The following is a 17296-nucleotide window of genomic DNA, read 5'->3' as shown; positions in this document are numbered from 1 at the left end:
GTATAAAATACGGACATTTCGTACGACTTTTTGTATGTTTGAATATTTTCGTTACATCAAAATACATTCATCTTCGGTTTACAATTATACAATTAATAAGTCGAATATTAATGCGAGTGACTGAATGGCATAAAAGAATTATTGTGTATTTCATTAAACTATTACTAAATTATAACTATTATTAGTCTATCTTTTTATAATGAAACCCATCAAAACGTTTTCATTCACCGAACAGAACAATCTATATCCGTTTCAATAATTCCAAGGCTCGATCGCATAATTTTGGGCCGGTAGAGTGTTCGAGCGACTTGCAGTCGAGAAGATAGAAATACTACTGAAAAATTAAGAAAAACGATCACTTCCCTTTCTGCGCAAAGGAACATCTCTATTTCATACTAACGGACTTTCAAAAATAAATAAGTATCCTCCTTGGTACCGAATGTAATGGGAAACGATACTCGTATTTCTCAAGACCCGATCAACAGCGGAATTCTCGCGTCACGTGTCCCCATCAGAAAGTTTCATACGACCAGCTTGTTCCCAGAAATACTGTTCTTGTACTTTCTATATGTATATATATACGTGTATATTGTATATACCGGCCGAAATGCTTCTACATTTTTAATGTTTCTCGGGATCCCGGTGCTCTACGGGCGATCACGTAAAAGCGGAATAGTAGCTTACGGATGGACGGGGGGGAGGAAATGGGCGAATGTTGGAGGGGAGTGAAACTTCCGCCCGGGGGTAGAATAAAGAGCATGTCTTATTTTCAGTAAGAAACCACTTTCAACGAGATCGAATTACTTTAGTGTCGACGACGCCCCTAGTATTCATAGGGCGGCCGCTTTTGAGGATTTACATTTTAATGCCGTGGTCCGATATTGCGGACATGCGTGGCGAATTCCTTTTGAGAGTTTTTAACCGGTTGCAAGTAATATTAATTTAATTCTATTCGTTTTAGGTTACGTGCGAAGTTCCGTTCGTTTGATTTTCCGACGAATCTGCCACGTTGCTCGCGTTCAACATGATAGATATCTAGAACGGAATTATAATATATTCCAATTTAATGAGGGTAGGAATCGAGTTTAAAAGAAATATATTGGAAAATGCGCAGCAAGGCAGACAGAATGGAAGAATAAAAGATGATGAACTCATAAAAATGATATAATTTTGTAGGAGTGCATTGTCCGAAATTCTTCGCAATTTTAATTGCAATACGTAAGTGAAGATGTTGTATACAGTAGTGTCAACAAGCTGTCCCTTTTGACAACGTGATAGAAATAGGAACGTGTTCCCATCTTCGGTCGTTCTAATGTTAAGAGAATTCCACGACTTTGTAATTTCTATTTCTTGCACCGTATGCTTAATACCGCGGCCAATTGGATCGTTCGTTACTGGATAATCTTGTAAATAGTTCGTAAGAATTATTCGAGGTCTGTGCTGAATATGGATGAATCCTCTTATGGGGCTTTAATTCCTGCGTAATGTGTTGTATACATATACGTAACGCAACATCTAACGATACAATCCGATAACTAATCCCAACAACATAGAGAAATACCTCTAAACAGCAAGCACTGATTTATATTTTTCTGAAAAATAAATATGTTCGTCGAAGACTACAGGAAGGAAATATTAGTCATTGAAGAGAAGATTGTAGTAGACAATTTCTAACAAAAATACTACAGATATTTTCGGACCTCATGGTTCGAAATGACCATTTTGAATGGCCCTGGAACCAGAAACGAGAAGAAGACTCAACAGAAACATTACTATTTGATGTCAGTACCTTCGAGCTGTTAAAAGATAGAAGATTCAATGAAATTATAATTCTATTTAAGTTAACCGCAATGTTTATTTCACTTTACGCGACGTTCATTGTAAGAAAAATTTCTCAGTTCAGGTAATTTTCTTCTGTCTTTTCGTTCCCCCTCTCGAAATTTCTAAGGAAATACCTGTTACAAATTTAACTTTGAAGAACAAATGACATCGTGCGCCGAGTGGTTCTAGACTAAGTGCTTCGCCCCGAGCTCTGCCCCTGGAAACTATATGAATAGAATCTTTTTACCCAGAACCGTCTGTACTCTATTTAACTGCTGGCACTCAGCGCGGCTTTAGTACTGCATTTTCTTAAAGAAACGCGTCATTTAAACGGAATCAACCCGAATCCCCTATGACTGAACAACAATTAATTAAAGAAACAGTTAAAGATGTTTCTTGAATACACCAATATTCTATATACCTTTTATTTAGCTCATTGAAATCAAAATCATTATTCGATGCAATTGTGCTGCAAATTCTACTTTTCAAAATAATTTTCAGTTGACAATTTCATTCAACACAAATAGTTTATTACATATAAGTCAAATAAGTTTCGACGAAAACTAAAACATTCGGTACAATTTCTTGACAATTTAAATATGTACTGAGTTCTAGACAATCATGTACCTACACAATAAACCAATAAAATCCACAGTCTAGTTATCGTTAATACCAACCTAATAGAATAACCCGATTCTCGACACCAGCCCCTGCTATCTCTCGTCGTCTAATTCACCGCGGACTGGTTTCTTTTCTTTTTCACATTTACCGTCCATCACACCCTTTCCCGTCCTCACGTTCCCACCCTTTGTCCCGATCCTTCCTCTCGCTTGTCCACGCTTGCTGATCTCCGCCGTCTTCCAGACTCCCCATAAAAGCGTTGGCCGTGAGTCGCCGGAATCGTGAATCATGTCCCCAGAGGAAAAGGTACGCCAACGGAGACCCGGGGCAACGAAGGATGTAGGATATAGAGAACCAAGGGGAGGGGGTGGGGCGCTAGTCCGCGAGAGGAAAATATTAGCGATAAATTATTGCGCTACATCGAGCTGCAGTAAGTTATTGCTAGTCCTGCGCCGGCAATAACCGTGCTATGGCCGGTGATATAGACGTAATATTCTCAGCACGGTGTACCATTGCCGTTATACGTTGTACAGGGGACGGGGGTTACGTAATATCGAATAGATTTTTGTAATTAAACTCACACGCCGCGCCGTGGGCCATTTTAACGACTCTCCTCGTGTCGTTACTGTTTATTTTCCTATGCTTGGCAATTCGCAATAATTGCCAGGCGATTTTCGAATTTATCAGACTGGCCCTGTTTGTACCACGCGATCTGTTGGTCACCGATGATCGATATCGTTTTTTTTTTCATAGTTTCATCGGCGGTTCATCGAGTGAAAAAGGTATATCAGATTTTTTAATTGCTCGGGAAGGTAATATGAATTCTACTGCAATAGTTCCTCCGAACTAACATGAAATTCTTCCTGATATACCTTGACGTTCACCCCACTATCGTGTCCTGTCTCTTTGCGCATGCTCGTTGAAATAGAGTGGGGACAGTGACCTTGAACGAACAACTCAGCTTGACTCAACATTATCGTACTATCGATTCTTTGATACTGGGGCCGTTTACGAAATATAATTTGTTAAAACAGAAAATGGTGGGGGGTTCGAGAGCAAATAATCGAGAGAAATATTTACACGAAGATGGAATGAGGAGAACACCGTCGCGTGAACTGTGGGGATGGGGGGTTAATGGATTTCTACCATTAAGATTACGCAGGACAAACATGAATTCTAAGGAGGGCGGCGACGGTGGGAATAAGAAGGAATGAAAAATGAATAACGAACGTCGTCCGGAATAAAAATACACTGGAGACAAAGAAAGGAATGTTTTATGGAACTCGAAGATTGTTGCGGTGATCAGCCGGACGCGGGGGTGAAGCGACAGAAGAAAAAGGGTCACGTAGACGAGAACCTTTTGTGGCGAGCGGTAAGGCGTGTGCGTTGAGCCTGAAGGATGACGCGGGTGGGGTGGAAAGAAAAAATAAGTGTGTTGGAGGAACGAGTAGAAGCGCATCGAGGTCAAAGGGACCGGAAGCTGTGTAAGTAAAAGGGGAAAAATTAAGGTGGACGATCAGAGATCCGTGAAAGAACATCCTAGAAATACCGAGAATGGAGCGAAAAGTAAAAAACGTACCCATGTTTTGTCTAATTTACGTGTCCGTAAGAGTGTAATGGAGTCGAAGGAAGAGTGGACATGCTGAAAAGTAAGTTTTATAGAACTGGATACACACGGGGGACACGCAAGAGATGGACAAAAGCTACACTGAGAAAAGATTCGAGGAGAAGTATAACATGAACGTGTAAGTTATATGGAATTCGAACAACTGGGCGAAAGAAGGTGTGATGGAATGGACGTGGCAGCAGGTGGGCAGAGACCACAGAATCCGCTTGCTTTTCGTTATTCGCATTTTATTTTCGAATACTATTAGGTGGACCGATCAGTAATCCACTATGTTCTTTCATCACGAGACGACTCCCTCTGTGGAAATATCTACTGACTTCGTCAAGAAATAGTAGATTACTTATTGGTACATCCAATAGAATAAAAACTTGGTAATAAATACCTTAGTCTAGAATTGTTTTCACGTTTGACGGATTGTGCAAAATTATAGAAGGTTTCACATTTTCTATAAAAGATGGATTCGTGTGCACATGCAGTGAAAACTTGAAGGAATCCCTATTGCATGGGAATAAGGAATTCATGAGGTAAAAATAAGTTCCAAACTAAACAACGTTGTTCTGTAAGGTCCGTGGAAAGCACGCTGCAATCGCTGGGGAACATTCGCTGAATGCACAAAGAAGTCTGTCACTTGATATCGTTATTACTCGATGACTATGAAAGGGGTACAGAAGGACGAGTATCGTGCGGATCGAGGGAAAAACGCGGCTCACGAATGCGATTATACAAATCGCGTACAAAAGTCTTTCTTTTTTTAGATATCCCTCTGTCCCGGATTATTCGATACGTCGACTGAAGAAAAGGTGGCCTGTCGCGAAAATATCTTGTTACAGCGTATCCGACTCCTGGATAACGAATTCCCGTATAATTTCCACGTTTAATGGTAGGTACTCCCCTGGTTTAAGGTTTCAATTCTACCTCGATCACATTCATTACAGGAAATATTGGCGTATAATGTTCAACGCTCTCAGTCGAATGAAAGAAAAGGCAAACAGGCACGAGATGAAAAGATGTTGAGCATATTTTGAATTGCTTTTACATCGCGATGAACATTGAATTTCACTGAATGGAAGTGCACTGTATGCACGCCATATTTTTCGAAACGAAAAATATTCTCGAAAACGAAATTCTAAACGAAAATGTTCTCTGAGATGCTCGAATCGATTTTTATGCGTAAAATTTTCGAATAAATCACAATTAATGATCTATCCTGTATATATTCATATTGGGTTTAAATGGAAACTTCTAATCGGGTCAATGAATTCTAATCTATTTATAACACTAAACGTGCAATTTCGTGTAATGCGCATTGAATTGTGGATTCCAGAAGACCAGAATCGCACCGATTGCTATCGATTTAAACGCGTACACGACCTTCCCCGGTTTCTCATTTCCCAGAAACGGCGGTATTCATTTTAAAAAACGGCACGATATAAGCCTGGAGTACCTTTTCATCGACTAGCACAATTTTCATTCGTATTTCCAATCTACGCTCGTTCAAACAACGACTAAACTCATCAATCAACGGGTCGGTTTAATCGTTTCATTCTATTTCACGGGTAAAATAATGCCGTCGAAATTCGTTGTTTCTCGATTTTATGCAACCAATAACGTTGTCAAATAAAACGGTTACGTAACACGTGGATTTTTTTTCCAAAGGATTCCAAATAAACGAACTTCAACGCAAATGAAGCCATTCGGTAATCGACAATTAAAGTGTCACGATTGTGTTCGTTTAATCGTATAGGAAATGAGTGTTGATAATAAATTTCCCGATCGAATAATTAAAGGGTTTATAATAAGTGCGGTAAAATACATGATCATATTTTGACGATGATATACATATACATCCCACGGAACGTGATTAGCTCAGATTCTTCTACTATTACCTGTTCGATCGAAAATTTTATCGGCTAATATAACATGATTCAAGGAAGGCTCTAAGATGGATGTATCAAATTTTCTTCCAGAGTTTTCAAGGTCACCTTCAGTTTTTTATAGATGAACCTATAATTTTGTGACGCCCATCTTTAAGCGGATATTGAGACGAATTCGGCAAACATCATAACAAATAACTTTCTTCTTGTCTATCTTCTATAAATTTATCTATCTGATATAGGGTAGACCGAGGGGAATCGGATCACAGGGCGAATCTGATCAAAATAAGAATTCAGTTCATGTTCGTTAGATTGCAATAGCACATTATTAATTATTAATCAATATTAACCATTTTGATCCGATTCGCCCTCTGATTCGTTTCGCCTCGATCTACCTTACATACATATATATCTATTTATATAATATCTGATGTCTAACGTATTTACTTGTAACACATTCAATTAGAATCTGTAAATACAATATTCCCCGACCAGCTTTACGAGGGTTTAAAAACGATGCATATCTAATATCCAGAACAAACAAGCCAACATGTTAATCTTATTTTACCAAAACATTCCGAGTGACCGTGTATCCCCGCAACGTGCTCCCACGGAAAGTTATCAATCGCAGTTATCACGGTACACGGAGCCAGGGCGCGCTTCATGCGCCCCGTCAAGCACCCAACCCCCTGTATTACAACGCGCCACGTCCACGCAGTTTCGGTCGTTTAATTTATTTCGTCCCCTGGCGTGGAGTCACGCGATCATAGTCTAGGGTCCCTAGGCGGAGAAAAATATCGATTCAACCGGCAACGACGATACCACCAACCCCCTGTCGCTGGCACGGCATTGCTCACCCCCTACTCCCCACCCTTAACCGTGGTGGTTCGCTTCGATGGCTCCCGATATTCCCGCGGGATCGTTCCCCATCCCCCTTGAATCGCGCCACCTTTCTGACGGGGGTGGGTGTACGCGAGAGGGTAAAGGGTGGACAGCACAGGCGTCCGGGGGATGTGTGAAGAGGACCAAAGAAGAGGTTGGGGGAGTGGAAAGGTGGAGGATACATTCGACAAAAAAAAAAAAAAAAAGAAATAGAAGAACAAGGGAGGGACAGATGCCGGGCCGATAACAGCGGAAGAGAAAGAAGAGTTATCCCAGAGGGTGGCATGGCGGTGGGTTGGGTGGGACGCATTTGACGTTTCGCGTTTTCGCCCGACATTCTCCCGCGGGATGCTGGCGGCTTTCGTGCCTGGAATCCGCCACGGGGTATTCGCACGAAATGGATATCGTGCACGCTCCGCAGGATAACCAGATAGAGTGTGGAAGGTACAGGGTCGAAGGGTGAAAAGCGGTGGAGGGGGGAGGGGGGAGGGAAAAAGGCGGCCGCGTATACAGCCGGGGGAACGAGTTACCGAAAAGCTGGGACAAATTGTCTCCTCGCCGAGGCTGGTTGTCTGGCTGGCTGTTGCAATATAGAATACACCGGGCCAGCACACACGCCGGGCGAAAGAGTCTCCGGGCTTGCATTAAACATTCGGTGTATGAGGATGAGGATGGAAATGGGGGCCACCACTGTGTTCGCGCTCGGTCTGGGCGAATGATTGATGGGCGTTGAAGGTTTCGTAACCCGTACAGAGCACAGGTTGAAGCCCTGAGAGGTATACTATATACTCTATTATGTTTTATATTATGAAATATATATATTTCTTTAACTACACCTTTTATGTACGTTCCTATCTTTGGAGGAAATATAGATCGTAATGTTGGTTGCAATTGTTTGTTAATATATGTAGTGGTGTTATATGTGTAGCACTGATATGATTTTTGTACGCGTATTCAGCGAAAGGTTAAGGGAGTACGTTGTTTATGGATGTAATTTGGAATTTGTAAATAATTCTGTGAATGAGATTCTTTTGAAAATACGGAACATTTTCCGAGTATCATTTCTATGCATCGAATTCAGCAAGAAAGTTTCTATGTGTAATACAGGGTATTGATAAAAATGCGCGACACTTTCACGAACTGCATTGTGGATGCCGAACTCGGTCAACACACGTATAGAAATAATATTAAAAACTTACGTTGCGTCTGTAACTGGCATTTGAGATTTCTTCCTTTTCATCTGGTGGAAATGCAAATACACACGCAATATGAATGAAAGTAAATACACAGTAACATTCCGTAATACAATAGAAAGTATGACAAACACAAGATCACCGTGAAGTACAGATAAAAATCGTGAGATAAGCCAATATTCACAAGCCGTGGGCAGTGCATTTGAAATGACTCTTTTTGTTTTTGCTTAACTTTCAGAAGACCAGCTCTACGCTACACAATAGCATGTATCTAGTTATTCGGGGAAAAGAAAAATGTAAAAAAAAATAACAAATTTAAATATATTTAGCCTGGATAAAACTAGGTACCATAACCCGATATGTTCCCCTAGCATTTGTGGCAACGGAATTCATCCAATTGTTCAGATTCCTAATCATATTATTACAGGTTATTTACACTTTAATACAGGACAAATAGCATAATCTCTACCAAATATACATAACCAATTTTATCCAGACTACGGAACAATATCGTATACGCGAAGTACATATACATTAAAGATCAGTAAATCAAGCATGTCCAAATTTCTTCTGAACGTGCCCTCAAGGACGTCACCCGCTTGGCTAATAAACCAAGAACCATTGCAGGAGAATCCCCAAGGTTCGTTTCGCGTGCACGCACCCCTCAGGATAGGGGAATCACCGATCACGCATTGTCCGTCATAATTGCGTACATCGGGAAAAACCGGCTAACGAATATCATCCATTTATCAGGTGGAATGGTTCACTAATGGTGGGCCGAGTCACGGACAAACAACCGGGTTGGTTCACCCGAAAATTCCTTCCCCTTTCCTCTCCTCCTGGGTGTCCCTACGCTGTACATCGGACCATCTGTCACTGACCGGCGCTTCACCACAAAAGGCTACATTCCAAAGGACTCGTCGATTTTGCCTGTTCCGAGTGGTGGCCATTCGTTTCCCCTTCCCCGTAATTCGTTTCATTTCTTTTCCCCGCGATATATCGACTTGGTGCCGCACGTATCGGGATTAACCGTGCAAACATTCGAGCGCCGATCCTCCTTCCACGGAAAACCGGATCAAAGGTTGAAAATTTCACGACTATTGGAACTACGAAGTCAACAAACACGCGCACCCCTAACTCCTTCCACTCTCCCCCGTCATACGCATCTCCCGCGATTGATTCGTAAAGACGTCTGATTTAGACGACACAGGAGGAACTTTAGATGCCGAGCATACGTTCGATTTATTTGACATTTGCCGCTCGATTCGAAATGACTCGAACTGTCCTTGTTCCCGAGGCTTTCAGATAGACATCCCCGTCCCGCAGCCAGTTTCTTTCTGACAGGTACACCGCCAGGCTTTCTACGGTTAACTGGGAGAAATCTGACTGACGAACAGGGGAAGTTTTTTCTTAAGTGAAAGACGTGTTAAAATGGTCGGACCAGCGAGTGTATAGAAATGTTCGAATTCTGAAGTGACAAATCGTGTATTATATTGAACTGGAATTAATGTACCAATTGAAGTCTATTTTATCTTATAAATAATAATATTATCAATGTAAAGTCGTGTGACAATTTTATTTGTTATAATTTAAAAATATATGGAAATTTAAATAGCAGACTTATTAGCTATACAATTCGACAGTCGGTTTGTTAAGTTCAAATGTTATAATAATTGAACCCTTAAGTGTTAGAATTCAATTAACAATTTAAATAGAAAATTAAAAACAATTTTCCTTTAGCGTAAAGTATTTTAAGGCTATTTATGCTCACCGATATCTATATTTTAAGCCGAGTTTCTTTTAAAAACCGTCCGTCCAAGCTCGTGACCTACCCTTATGAGAAATAGACCTCCACCCCGGCAAAAAACGCGAACGGACATCCCCGACGAGTAGGTTTTGCTGACCCTTGAAGTAAATGGACTCCATTTTCTGGTCTGTTCCGCCAGCCGTGGGATCAATCAACACCCGCACCCTCGCGAATAACTCGTGGCAGACGCGTGCGATTGTCACCCTCTCTATGGGACGGTGAAATGAATGGAATGCGACCAAAGAAATAATGTTCCAGTATTTCTTGGCCTCCTATGCATTCTAACAATATTCGATCGAAAAAAAGCTCCGTTTTACCATAGATATAGAACACATAAATTTAAATTTCAACATGTCTGTCACCGTAGAAGAAAAAGCAATTATACCAACGTGGATCTCGTTTCCCAGGCAGACATTATTAAAACTGAAGCAGCGGGCAGAACAGAAAAAGAAAGTACCAAATCTGTACGTCCCGGAAATATTCTGTGTATAATAGTCGAAGATATTGTAAAATCGAACTATGGCAAATGAAAAAAATTCTGTACCGTTATATAATTCGACAATTAATATAAAATTTTACGGATTTTAGTTAAGTTTATGCATTCTTATTTCACCTCTAAAGAAATTAGACACTTGTGGTACTGTGCCTTCTTCGAAATAAAATAAATAACGTCCAATTCATTTTTTAAACATTTAAATAACCGAAATATGTTACTCTGTTCAATAAAAGAAACGTAATCGACACATCCTTATGAACCACAATCCAATCCGTCTGCCACTCAGTGTATCTCGGCCCATCGATACGAAAAAGAAATCAAAGAAAAATCATACAACCTTTACAAAGTAAATTTAAACGCTCTCTTTCTAACGATTACCTAACGGTGGATCCATATATCTGTCCACATCCGTCCATTCTGGGACGAACATGTGCAGGTTGCGGGCATTAAACCGTTAAATCGTCACTATTTCCCGCCGATCAAACAATATATCCTTCGGCTCGATCTCCAACTGCGTTTACCTTCCAGGAAAGGATAGAAAAATGGCTCGTCAAATAAACGTTTAAACAGTAACGACAGAGAATAAGTCAAATCCGCGGTCGATATTGGAAATTCTCCCTCTACATTAACAAATCACAGAATACCTCGGATTACTAAACATCGAACACCACGGATTAGTTCCCCCCAAAGAGTCGCAGCATTCCATACATATTCCGTTTACAGAAAAATTGAAAGGATTCCGTTATTTGCATCCCGTCCCGCGAACGCGTCGAGTAACATTATCTCAGGAACGGCGACAACTACTCCTGGAATCGATTCCTTCCGGCGAAGAACAGAACGGTTCTCACAATAGATCGTTAACAAGAATCCAACGTTTAATTCGTCGCGATCCCGGGGATCGTGGTTGCGGAATATTTCATACAACGGCGAGGGGGCCTCCAGCCTCGACAAAACGAAACCGTTATTGTACCGGTGGGGGTTGGTACGTGTTAACCGACTCGCGGAAAGAGAAGAGAATAGAATGGAACGCTGGGAGTAAGGTGGTAGTCAGACACGCTACAGAGAAAGAGAGAGATGGATCGGTGGAAACTGGTGGTGTGGTGGCTTATGAAAAATTGCGAGAAAGCAAATCATTCTGCGCCCTCCTGTGCATGCGAGGGGGGGAGGGCGAATAAGAGGGCGGCAAGGTAGGCGCAACGAAGGGGTGAATAAGGGAGGAAACCGTTCGTTGAATCTCCCCATCGATAGATTCGTCTTGTGATCGCGTGTATTCATTCGCGGCATCAACAGCCCACGCGGTGTACTCGACTACACAGGGTCGTGACCATTTACGTTCACGTACACGCAACGGGATCGTTTCCACGGAGGGACCGGTACAATCAGGCTATAACCTCGTCGCGCAATATTTCACGTCAGATTATGTAGCCTCTTTGCAGAACGCCGGCTACGTATCGAGATATCGATATATGTATATGTACAATCGAAACACGATGGAAATGGAGACTGCAGCTGGACGAACATCGGGTGGTTTCTTTTATAAAGGCCTGAGCCACACCCACCTAGCGAAGTTTCAAAGACTCAAGACTAATCAAGACTTTCGAGAATTTCATAGTGTTGAAGAACTTTGAATCCCTTCGAAATTAAGATTCAAACCCCCATTGCTATGTACGTGTTTTCGAAGGAACAGCATTACGCAGATATATCGTGGATAATACGGTCTGACGATAGAATACGCGATTCCCCGAGTTGTTTAATCCACGATGGATTTTCGTCATGCACAGACGCTAACGTTAAATGTACAGGAAAGTATCCCCAAGATTCTCCGTTAACAAACGCGCGATGAGAATGTTCTTTGAATAACCTGACACATGATTAATTTTAAACAAGCGAATTTATCGGTAAACCGCCCGATGACTTCTCTGATCGCCCGACGAACCAACCAACCGAATGTTTCGTTCCGTTTACATTATTCTCCCTTCCCCCAGCCGTAAACAATTTTTCGTCGTTTTGGAATCGACCTGCCGAGGGCCGTTCAAGAGGGGAAAAAAGAACCACGGAATCTATGCCGGAAGTGTACTTTTTTCATTCGGAATGCAGGGCAGACAAGATATTCATGAACGCACAACGTTTTAACAATTCCTTGATGCCGTGCAATTGAAGGCATTAACGGGACACGACTGTACAAAATGGAATATCGAACGCGCGCGAAATAAAGTATGAAACGAACGAACGATACCTGGCGATACGGGAGGGGGGACAGTAATATCATTTCGATGGCGGAACAGATTACGTAAATGCTCGAGTGTCCTCGTCGTATTGTGAACCTCGCTGATTCTCTGGATTGTCATTGATTTTCAACGATGCGTAACACACGAGTATCGTTAAGTACAAATCCATCTAATAATTAATTCGTCTTCATGAAATGAACAGGGCATACTTTAGAATCAGCTACTCGGCAACACAATACGGAATGATTGTAAATAATTTTGCATACCTGATATCTTTGGTAGAACATTTAACCGTTATCTCGCTGGAAAGTTAAAAAATAAATTAGAAGTATAGCATCAAATATTTTTCATCCAAAGCGTAGTTTCCGAAATAATCGATGCGGAAAATCCATCTGAAACGCCTGTATTCGTGCTGACGATAAGTAGAAACAGACTGCAATGGTCAGACGCGTTAACCAAGTCCTATTCAATGACGTTCAAGCTCGATTCTGTCGTGAAATAAAGCCTCGGTTCAGATCAATTTCATGCTAAATTCTTCTTCAATTTCTTCACCTAGAATCACCACCTTACTATTTACAATTTCCCCAACCACCCTGTACATTCAACTTACAATAAATAACGCTACCACGATTATCTACTTGGTATCTAAACGACAATCCAGGACAAGTCTCGCTACAGATCGAAACGAATAAGCAGCTTGCAAGCACCAGCGCCCGTGACCTATCGAATTAATTGATACCGAAGCTGAATCTGCTGATTAGCCAAGTATCTGGAGCGCAGACGTCCAAACAAGAGAAGCGGCATTTAACCGAGACCAGTTTCAGGGCTGCCGCGCCACGAGAATTCGGCGGAGTTTCTAGTAGGGATTGCTCTCGAAACGCAATTAGGATTTTGCCGCGCGCCACTTCGCGCTCCCGTATATTTATCTTGCCCGGGCGTCGTAGTTTTTGACGTGCCCTCGACGAACAAAAAAAAATAAGCATTCTCCCCCTTGCCAACCCTCTAGGAGTGGCGAATGAAATATCAGTCACCGAGATTTTCGCTCTTTAAAGCGGAGGACCGCGTATATCTTCGCCGAGAAACGCAATTTTTCACGTCGGATTACGAGAGAGAGAGAGAGAGAGGAGAGAAGGGGAAAAAGAGTCGAAGCAGCGAGGTCGGAGACGTACGAGGGGGAGAGGAATTGTGGGAAGAGGACATTTTACCTGAATGCAGGTAGGTCACACGTCGACATCGATATCGATATCACGTCGTGGTCCCCGCCCGTTATCGAGCGCGTTTCCACCGTAGGAGAAAAGGGAGGGCAGAGAGAGAGAGAGAGGGAAACAGTTCTCTCGAGCCGATTGACAGAAGCGGCCGCAACCTCCAACAATGCTTTATAAATTTACTAGTTTCGCGTGATTCCATCGGAAGCCACGGTTTTGTTTCGCGGAGAAAGTAGGCTCTGATTTACCCCGGGCCAACCACAGAACAGAGGAATTGTTCCCGGGGTATCGACGGAAACGATACGTTTCCGAGGCACCCATCGCCAGAGGCTAAATAATCAAGTTGAGAGAGGATCGATCGATGAAAAAGTTTTCAAACTGGCAACGACGACGCTCGGCCGTGTATCGAGGAACATTTTTTATCCAATCCGTTACGAAGAAGTAGTTTCTTTACCGGTTCGAATAATATGTACGGACGGAACTTCGACCACCAATCGCGTTCTCTTCGCCCGTAAAAAAGGTACAGGTGTATTAGGCAGCTAAAGCGGATCATTTCCATAGGGGTTTGATTGAAGAAGAAGTCAAATCGTTTGCACGTTTGAAAATTATTCACTTGTAGATTTTTCCTCTTGGAATACTCATTTACAATGTAATCTTACTTTGTAAATTTTGTATTTCAGGTAATTTTTTATATTTTCAAGGCCTTCTGGTCGTAAAATACGCATTATATCCACAGTCAGGAATCGTGAAGTGTTGCCAATGAATTGAGACATTAGTCGCTCTTCGAATCGAAGCGAAAAAAATACCGTTCGTTTTAGCCCTTAATACCTGCATATACGTAAATACGTTAATTGCCAACAATCGTTTACACGTCGTAAAATAAACAGAGCCGATAAAAAGCCCGAGTATGCGAACACGTCTGTAAATATAAATCTAGTCAAATAGTAAAAAAGCTTCGGTTTTTCTGACCGGCCAGCCACCGAAAAACCGGGTTTTTGCACTGGGATCCAAGGACACGTGAAATATTTGAGTTGTAATCTAAATATTGTACGTCGAGCTCGCGGAAAAATGTCTCGAACCGAACCGTCGCGTTTCCGCTGCGAGGACGGACCCCGGGATGCAGCGCGAACACCGAAACCTATCAGTCTGAGTGGATTACGCAAAGATGTCCGACACAACATCGCACTCAATGGTCATCCCCCGTATCGAGCCCCCGATATGCCTGATACTCTATGCAAGTTCTGTAAAATGAATCGGGACAGAGCGTGAGCGCGCGCCATTCCGTGGAAGGGAATCTACCGTGAAAACCTGGAAAATCCCAGGCGATGTTATAGGCTACTGAAAGGGAAACATTTGAAATTCTAAGTATAATATCTGAACGTAAGTTACGGGAAGGATAACTGATACATTACTCAGGAAACGAATGCAATTTTAATCTTCTGAAAATCTTAATATTGATTCTACACAGCGTTTCAAAACTATATATAAAAGCACCTGAAGTGTCTAGTCCTAGATGTTGAATAGCTGTGAAACAATAACGAAATTTCTATGTGCAGAAAATCGAAAATTTCAAGGTGGTTTTATAGTTATGAGATGTACCGTACTTATTATTGAAACCAGTCGATGGTAGTGGGCGACTTGGATACTTTCGAGTTAGTTAAATGGAAATCTGTACGGAACGCTATCGACACGTGGAACACTTCGTTACCGTTTAATCACACCTGCTGGCCCGATACGGAAGTTGTAACAGTAATTATATGCACGTTTAGCTTGATACAATGTGCCAGCACGTGCACCAAACATTGCGTAACCCGTTGTTTTTCCACTCCGACCGGATGCAGTTACGTTCGCTGCGATTGCATTCATAGCCGATTCGTTTTCCAGTGGGCCCGGTTTCCTACACAGAGGTCCATTGTTAGCGTAACAGAAGTTTCTGTGTATCTTTTCTTGCCCTGCGTCGCGCACGTACGCTTTAAAGTTACGTCCATTCTCGTAACACGAGCAAAAGAGTGCTCCATGACAGAACGTAGGCTAGGTATTCTTAACCCGTTGGTTATTTCAAAATTACAAGACTGATATACATGTTGTACCTTATTACTTTGAAGTCGAAAATATCGATATTGAACCGATCTATTTTTTTGTATTTTTTATTTATTTTTTAGAGGGACTACTTGAATTTCCTAACCGAAAACGCTGAATTCTACTTTACTGTCAGTGAAATTACGAATCTTTACTGACAAAAATTAGATATTAACCGGCGATAAAATTTGACGCACTTGTAAAGTGAGTGTTACACCGGTGCAATACTGAGCGTTAAAGGGTTACACCGTGATGGTCCTAAGCCAAGAAAACGTCATTCTATTATTAGACCCCCTATTATTATATTAGTCCCTCTTCAATGGTAAAAACAATAGAAAATAGGAAGATTTTATGTCTAATAGAAGAAGACAGTTCAACCCAATAGATATATACACACGTGACGATTCGTATTGTTCCAGCATTTCCTTGAAAAACAACGGTGTTTATTCTTGAATTATGCGTGACAGTCTGATATTATCGTTCGTCGTAAACATGGAAGAACAGCAGAACATTATAACGATCCCATAGCGCCGGCCGGACCGGTAAATAATATTTCCCAACCGGTACGGAAGAGACGGCGAGAAGAAAAGAAAGAAAACAGCTGCTGCTGCTGCTTCATCTTCGGAGAGGAGAGTTCGACGAGTTACCCGAGCAGCCTTCGTGCAGAGTAAATCGAAGCTGGGGGGCCGTTGATTCGATTAGAACTTAGTTTCGCCTTGCACACGAGGGACCCCTGTCCCTCGAAACGGAGGGTTCGAGTTTTCCTGACTGAGACGTGGCCCCAAAAAGCCCCCGATGCTGGGCGGAATGCACCCTGGGAATTTGACGCCGAGGAAACGATGAAGACCGTACCATCGTAGGTATCCGTCGTCCATTCGCGAGCAACATCGAGGCGTGCACGAAGGGTTTTCGGTCTGTTCTGTCCTCGTTCGCCATCGATCTCCACTGGCGATCAAAAACTGCGTCTACGTATCGATCCGGTTGTTTTGTAATATTTCGATTTAAACGCGTACTGCGTCGGGCAGAATGGCTTGTTTTTCGACCGGATTCACCCATGTACATATTTATTCCGATGTATTTGCGTCGGCGCGGCAAATACTTTCGCTCTGGGTTCGATCAGGAAACTACATATCCCTCTAAGAAAACAACGCCCGATCGAATGGAACTTATTGACGGAGCGATACCGTTTGCTAGAACGATTGCCAACGGTAAAGCTATCCAACGATAGAACATCCCCTGGATGCGCTCGAAGGCCTTTATCAAACATTTTTTTTTATCACGTTATATGTTATTTGCATATAACTGTATATATTTGAGGACGTTGTACGACGGTTGATAAAACAAAATAATATATTCTTTGATGAACGATAACATTATAAACTGACATTTAATTCTTCCGAAATCAAATTTACATTCCTTTTAGCGGAAATTATTACGGTGAGGAAGACAGGGGTTAAAAGTAA

The sequence above is a fragment of the Dufourea novaeangliae genome, unplaced genomic scaffold (assembly GCF_001272555.1).
Source record: "Dufourea novaeangliae isolate 0120121106 unplaced genomic scaffold, ASM127255v1 scaffold64, whole genome shotgun sequence".
In the NCBI taxonomy this organism is placed as follows: domain Eukaryota; kingdom Metazoa; phylum Arthropoda; class Insecta; order Hymenoptera; family Halictidae; genus Dufourea; species Dufourea novaeangliae.
The sequence above is the reverse complement of the archived record's forward strand: the minus strand, read 5'-3'. Positions refer to the sequence as shown.